At 49.0% G+C, this 8,118-nt stretch overlaps 1 pseudogene; it reads right to left on the reverse strand.

The window, feature by feature from the left end:
• Positions 1-6,905, reverse strand: part of LOC107121323 — a 175,270-nt pseudogene extending 168,365 nt beyond the window's left edge.
• Between the last annotated feature and the right edge of the window lie 1,213 nt (positions 6,906-8,118).

An 8,118-nucleotide genomic window follows, 5' to 3' on the forward strand; every position in this document is an offset into this window, starting at 1 on the left:
ATCAGGATGGAGGCAGGATTGTTTTCTTCTAGCAGCTTCTCAGGACAACATATGCTGGTTATCCTTTGCATCTGCATGGCCCGATTTCAAATAATTGAGATAGAGTTGAAATCTTTTAAAAAATAATTTTACTAGATTCAAATATTTGTTTAAAAAGGACATCACCTTTCTTCAGCTTTAGATTGTCTGGTATATCTTCATTTTTCTGTATTTTGGGGTCAGCAACAACTATTTGGCCCACCACAGGAAAGAGCAATTTTTCAGATGGTATAATTCTCACTGTGCAAACTTTACTGACTCCATTATATTTGAAAGTCAAAACATTTCTGTCAATTGGCTGAGAAATCCCAAAGAAAGCTGGAACCTCCAAAGAGATTTTTCCAAACCTCCAAACTGAATGAGGCTTAATTTTGAATTTCTGATCTCTATATGAAGAACAAATATCTCCACAAAGGTCTCCAGTTCTGTAAACCTGAAGTGAGAGGTATATTGGGTATTATGTATTATAATAATAAGCAATATTTTTTATCAAAGAGGTGGCAATCCCTATATGAAAGCTTAGAAGACTCTTGAGCAAGATTTATTAACTGCTGTGCACTTAGGGCGGGGAACAGTGACATGCACAAACATTTAAAGGTTGCTTGTTTGTAGGATTCTGCCTTGATATTTATTTGGCATTATTGGCAGTATTGGCATTATTTGGCATTATTTGGCATTAATGTATAAAGAATATGCTTGCCCCTCTGTTTTAAGCTTTCCCTCTACTCCCCCAGCAGCCTCTACCTAGGAAAATTAACCCAGTTCTGTGGTGCCAGCCACTGGGCCAGACCTACTTGCATGGTAGGGAACCTTCAAGGACTTGTGGGGTGGCACCTCACTTTCCCCAGTACCTTCTTCCCCACACAATTTCTTCTTTCCCTCCCCCTAGCAATCCCCATGTTCTCTCCTCTTCCCCTGCCTCATTCTCTTCTTTCAGCCATTCACCCGCCAACCTTTTATCTGCCTCCCATCTTCAGCTATATTTATTACTCATTTACTTCATTTATACCTCACTTTTCTCCATAGTAGGGACCAGAACAGTTTACATTAATCTCCTCTCCTCCTTTTTGTCTGCACAATAACCCTATGAGGTAGGTTAGGCTGAAAGTATGTGACTGGTCCAAAATAACCCAAAATAAGTTGGGAGTAAACAGTGAAGTGGCTAAATTTGCAGATGACACAAAGTTGTTCAGGGTGGTGAGAACCAGGGAGGATTATGAAGCACTCCAAAGGGATCTGTCGAGGACGGGCAAGTGGGCGTCAACGTGGCAATGGGGTTCAATGTGGCCAAGTGCAAAGTGATGCACATAGGAGCCAAAACTCCTAACTATAAATACACAATGGGGTCTGAACTGGCAGAGACTGATCAAGAGAGAGATCTTGGAGTCGTAGTAGATAACTCAATGAAAATGTCAAGACAGTGTGTGACTGCAATAAAAAAGGCCAACGCTATGCTGGGGATTATTAGGAAGGGAATTGAAAACAAATCAGCCAGTATCATAATGCCCCTGCATAAACCAATGGTACGTCCTCATTGGGAGTACTGTGTACAGTTCTGGTCACCACACCTCAAAAAGGATATTATAGCATTGGAAAAAGTGCAGAAAAGGGCAACTCGAATGATAAAAGGGTTGGAACACTTTCCCTATGAAGAAAAGTTAAAGCGCTTGGGGCTCTTTAGCTTGGAGAAATGATGGCTGAGGGGTGACATGATTGAGGTTTATAAAATTATGCATGGGATAGAGCAGGTCAAGAAAGAAGTACTTTTCTCCCTTTCTCACAATACAAGAACTCGTGGGCACTCAATGAAATTGCTGAGCAGTCGGGTTAGAACAGATAAAAGGAAGTACTGCTTCACCCAAAGAGTGATTAACACATGGAATTCTCTGCCACAGGAGGTAGTGGTGGCTACAAGCATGGACAGCTTCAAGAAGGAACTGAATAAACATATGGAACAGAGGTCCATCAGTGGGTATTAGCCACAAGGTATAGATAGGAACGCACAGGTTGGGACAGGTGATGCACTGTATTCTTGGTGCTGGGGGGGGGCAGTGGGCGGTCTTCCAGTGTCCTGGCCCCACTGGTGGACCTCCTGATGGCACCTGGTATCTTTGGCCACTGTGTGACGGAGTGTTGGACTGGATGGGCCATTGGCCTGATTCAACATTGGCTTCTCTTATGTTCTTATATTCTTAACCCAGTGAACTTCCACAGCAAGGGGAATTCGAACTGGGGTCTCCCAGGACCTAGCCTGAAGTTCCAATGAATACACCACACTGGCTTTCATAGGGTGGCTGCAAGTCAATTGTTATCAAGTAACCCAGAGGTTCCTTCCAGGCCTAGGATTGACAGTCTCCAGGTGAAACCTGTAGATCTCCCAGAAATACAACCCAACTCCAGACGACAGAGATCTGTCCCTCTGGAGAAAAAGATTTCTTGGGGGGGGGGTGAGCTTGTGGTATTATACCATGCTGAGGCCTCTCCCCTCCCTAAATCCTGCTGTCTTCAGACTCCACCCCCAAATCTCCAAGAATTTCCCTACCTGGAGCTGGCAACCCTAGTCAGGCTTGGCCCCAATGAGTCCTACCCTCAAAGACCAAAAATAAACCTGGAAATGACACTGCACTCTCCCCCTGCCTTTTAACTCACAGAAACCCAGCCTGAAAGATTGTGTTTGCTTAGGAACAGCCACTGAATGAATTTGTCGCTTAAAGGTACAGGCATTCAATTTATTATTTTCAGATTTTTTAAACCACCATTTTTGTAGATTTCATGTATTTTTGCAAACCTGGGGCCCTATTCAGGTTTTTGTACATTTACCGCTCCAGTCACTGCATTTAAGTATCTCCAGGGTAACTGATCTTGGTAGTCTGTAGATTTCTTGTGATACCAGGAGATCTCCAGGCCCACCAAGAGATTTACAACCCTATCAGGAATATAATGTAGTGGAGTTCCAGGTGTAGCATAGTGAAATCAGCTCAAGTTTATTGATTACATCAGAACTAAGGATAAACTAGCCAGTCCAAGGCCGGCTTATATGCGTGTCCACACTCACACCCAACACCCCCCCCCAATTCCTGTGATAGGCTGTATTTACAAGACCCAGTCTATAATAGGTCTGTAATCTGTATCAGGATCTGGGCGACCTTATTAGTGCGCACTAGGATCTGCGGTGGCTTTTAGGGACTGAAGGTCTGCTCAACCACGTGGCCTGGCTAGCACTGCTGCGGCCATCTTAGTACGTAACACTCCTCCCCCATAGTTCCAAAGTGGTCCGGGATTTAGTGCTGGAGTGGAGTTGGGGGTCGGAGCTGCCGCTGTGGCGGATTCTGCTGGCCTCTTTACTTACACCTACAGATCTGGCTCTACCTCGCTGTCCTCGGCCTCCTGGGCTTCTTGGTCATCCAAAGACAGCAGACGGTGACGTAGCTGGTCTACGCGCCTCTGGAGTATCTGGCCATCTTCCGTCGAGACCTCGTCGGGGAGAGTTTCTGTCACCCTTACCACCCAGGCTGGGATCTATGGCTGTCCTCTCGCATAGTTCCTCGCGTACACGGGGTCTTCCGGGAAGAATCCACAAGGTGCCTCTTGGGATGTAAAGCCCGGTTGGTGGTCAGGAGCCTGATCCGGGTGTAGGCAGTCCAGGCAGGTAGTCAACCTCTGGCCCACTAGGAGGTCTGCGGGGCTCTTGCCCAATGTTCCCTCTAAGCTGTGCAGTCTTGTGAGCAAAGTTGTACTTTGTGAGCGACTGGCATTAAAATTGTGAGCGAGCGATTTGGCTAGTTTGGTGTAGTGGTTAAGTGTACGGACTCTAATCTGGGAGAACCGGGTTTGATTCCCCACTCCTCCACTTGCACCTGCTGATGTGACCTTGGGTCAGTCACAAGCTCTGGCACAGCTGTCCTTGAAAAAGAGCAGTTTGTGTCAGAGCTCCCTCAGCCCCACCCACCTCACAGGGTGTCTGTTGTGGGGAGGGGAAGGGAAAGGAGTTTGTAAGCCGCTCTGAGACTCCAAGTGAAGGGCGGGGTATAAATCCAATCTCTTCTCTTCTTCTTCTCTTCTACTGCATTAATTAGTTTGCTCCGGAGCCATCCTTCCTGAGCCAAGACAAAACATTGTGAGCCAGAGGCTAAAAAATGGTGAGCTAGCGCACATGAACTCAGCTTAGAGGGAACACTGCTCTTGCCTATGGAAGTGTGTGGGGTTGTCCAGGGGGGAGCTGGCCTTGTCTCCTGGCATGCTTGGCAGTGTTTGACCTGATCCTCTATCTCCCCATCCATTCCAGGCCACCACACATAGCTGCGCACCAGGGCTTTTATGCGCACGATCCTGGGGTGGCTTTTGTGCAGTGCCTCTAGTACGCGTTTGCACAGGGATGACCACCCTACTACCCCACAGGAGACAGCCTTTGTGTGCTGACAGTTCGTCCTGCCAAGATGTATAAGCTGTGAATTCTGAGCCCACCCGACCTGTGGGCCAGCCCCTACCCACCCAGTCCAGAACCTGGGACAGGACACGATCCCTTCGGGTAAGGTTGGAGACCTTGGGTACCTGACCCAGCCAGTCAGGGAGGTCCTCCAGCAGCAGGATTTGGTGAGCTGGAGCCGAAGCCGGTTCGGAGACAGGCAGCAGAAGGCAGCTGAGAGCGTTGGTGTGGCCCATCGCCTTGCTGGGTCTGTGGAGCAGGGTGTATTGGTACCCCGCAAGGAAGATAGACCACTGCAGCACCCGTGGTGACAGCATCTGGGGTGTTTGGCGGTCCAGGGCCAAGAGACCCAACAGCGGTTTGTGGTCTGTGACGATGGTGAAGGGCCAGCTGTACAGATTATTTATTTATTTATTTATTTGTTGTTAACATTTTTACCCCGCCCTCCCTGCAAGCGGGCTCAGGGCGGCTTACAAGAGGGCACAAGCCCATACATAAAAACAGGATAAAACAGTAAAACCATTAAATAACAACAAAACAAGAATAAAGTGCTCCATACAAACAAGATCGTCTCCGATGATGGTATAAATCCTTTCATTGGGGTGATATTGTCCTGTCCATGGTTCAAGGCCAGTCCAGCGGTATCAGTGCCATGCAAGATAGTGGCAGATCTTCCGGGAACCTCCCCTAACCCCGTTGTTATCTCCACCATTGATAGTGAAACTTCCGGACCCCTGCCACGATCGCTAATGCCTCCTTGTCTATTTGAGCATAGTTTTGCTCCGCAAAAGACAATGTTCACAAGTAATACGTCACCGGGACTTCGCAGCCATCCCCCAGCCTGTGTCCCAGTACTGCTCCCACCCCATAGGGTTATGCATCACACGCGAGCACCACGAGGAGGGATTCATCAAAATGGTCCAAGACAGCGTTCAAAACCAGCAAGTCCTTAACGGATCGTAAAGCCGCGGCATGGTGTGAGCCCCACTGCCACAGGGCATTTTTGTCTAGGAGGTGGTGGAGGGGCTCGGCCACAGCCACCTTGTGCGGGAGAAAAGAGTGATAAAAGTCAACAGGCCCAGGAAGGCCTGTAGCTCGGCTTTGGATGAGGGGTTGGGCGTATTCACAATGGCCTTTTCCGGTGTGGGGTGGATGCCACTGGTGTCAACTTTGATACCCAGGAACTTGACACTGGGGACACCAAGCAGACACTTTCCCCACTTTACCTTCAGCCCGGCTGTGTCAAATCACTGGAGGACTGTTCGCAGGCAGTCAGCGAAAGCTTCAGATGACGGTGCCGCTATCAGAACATCGTTGAAGAAGGGTTGCACTCCAGGGATCCCTTTAAGTAAACAGTCCATCATGTTTTGAAAGATCCCCGGAGCCACACTTACCCCAAACTGCAGCCGCCCAACCTTAAACGCCCCCCAGTGTGTCACTATGGTCTGGGCCTCCGCTGTGGCTTCATCTAGCAGCAGTTGTTGGTAGGCTTGCGCTAAGTCTAGTTTGCCGAAGACTTTTGTGCTGGCTAGGGATGCCAGGATGTGGCTGACCACGGAAACAGGATACACATGGTCCTGGAGAGCTTTATTTATGGTGCATTTGTAATCTGCACAAATGCGGATGTCCCCATTAGGTTTGACCGGGGTGACGATCAGGGTTTCCCATTTTGCTGACCAGGCAGTCGAGTTCAGCCTCAATCTTGGGCCAGAGGGCGAACGGGGATTGTCGGGCTTTCAGGCAAAGTGGGTGGACCGCCGGATTGAGGGTCATGGCAACAGGGGGACCTCTGTACTGGCCAAGCGATCCATTGAAAATGGCAGGGAACTCATTGCACACCTTACTGAAGTTCCACGATGTACATTTTGTATTCCGGTGATGGCCAGACCCAAGGCATCAAACCAGGCTAGGCCCAGTAAACTAGTGAGACAGCCCTTAACTATGACCAGCTCTAGTGGGCCTTCAAATGTCTTGTATTTTATGCAGAACTGGCCCACCCCTTTAATGGCTATGGGGTTCTTTTGGAAGTCCCTGAGCATGAGGCCGGTGTCTTTCAGTGGGGGTTCCCCTTTCGGGCAGAGCATGTGGAGGATCTCCTCTGAGATTATTGAGAGGGAAGACCCAGTGTCTAGTTCCATTACGCATGGGCCACCCTCTATCAAAACAGTCACTTTGATCTTATCGGAAGACCCCCGGGGCAAGAAATGTACCTGGTTTCGATGGACTGATGTGCTGTAGAGGTCCACGGATTCCTGGTGTGCAGTGGCACGTTGGTGGTTTCCTTTGGAGTGGCAGGCATGGGCGATGTGGCCCTGCTTTCCACAGGAGTGGCAAATGGCATCCTGGAAATGGCTGGACCTCTGTTCATAGGCTTCTCCACAGCTTGCACAGGCCGCCCGTGTGCTGGAGGATGCAATGGATGGTGACGGGCAAGAGTCATGGCGAATGGGCCGATGGACCTGAAGCAGCTCGTACATTTTGTTGGCCAATGTCACCGGAGCTATGAGCCCCTTGGCCAGACGGATGGTGGCTACCCCACACAAGCTTAGGAGCAGGGCCCGTTTCTTACTGGCATCAGTAATATCATGGAAAGTGAGGTAATTTGTCAGCTAGTCCACCCAGCCTTCCCAGAACTCTGGATGTGTGTGGTCGAATACTTCTATGGTTCCGAGCTGCAGCCATGACTCGAGGGCGGTGCGGTGAGCGATGATCAGGGGAATGGGGCACGATGCAGTGCTACCAAGGAGTGATACGGGGTGCAGTGTCTTGTTGATTGGTGGTTGATGCTGGTCCGGAGTTGGAGTCGGACTCGCACCTCGGGATCCCATCCTCGTTGCCAGGATAATGTAGTGGAGTTCCAGGTGTAGCATAGTGAAATCAGCTCAAGCATATTGATTACATCAGAACTAAGGATAAACTAGCCAGTCCGAGGCTGGCTTATATGCATGTCCATACACACCCCAAATTCCTGTGATAGGCTGTATTTACAAGACCCAGTCTATAACAGGTCTATATCAGGATCTGGGCAACCTTATTGGTGCGCACTAGGATCCGCAGTGGCTATTGTTTTAGGGACCAAAGGTCTGCTTGACCACATGGCCTAGCTAGCACCCCCACGGCCATCTTAGTACATAACAAGGAAGAAGGAGGAGGAGGAGGTTGGATTTATACCCCGCCCTTTACCCAGAGTCTCAGAGAGGCTTACAATCTCCTTTCCCTTCCCCTCCCCAAAACAGACACCCTGTGAGGTAGGTGGGGCTGAGAGAGCTCTTTCGAGAACTGCTCTTGAGAGAACAGCTCTGAGAGCACTTGTGACTGACCGAAGGTTACATCAGCAGCTGCATGTGGAAGCGTGGGGAATCAAATCTGGTTCTCCCAGATTAGAGTCAGCGCTCTTAACCACTACACCAAACTGGCTTCCCATCTCGGTATAGCCTACTTAGCTTTAGCAAGGGTGTGTATATTATATTGTATCTCCATGCTTTCTCAAACTGGATCAAAAGTGATTTGAGAAAGGACAAGGAAACCACAGAAAGAAGCTCATCTGAAATGACTTTGTTAAGAAGTTTACAGGAAACTTGCTGCAGTTTGGCAGTCAAACTGTGGGAAAACCTCCAAATGAAAAGACTCTACATGTTGTTGAATATGTTATT

The sequence above is a fragment of the Gekko japonicus genome, unplaced genomic scaffold (assembly GCF_001447785.1).
Source record: "Gekko japonicus isolate JY-2015 unplaced genomic scaffold, Gekko_japonicus_V1.1 scaffold1929, whole genome shotgun sequence".
Taxonomy (NCBI): Eukaryota; Metazoa; Chordata; class Lepidosauria; order Squamata; family Gekkonidae; genus Gekko; species Gekko japonicus.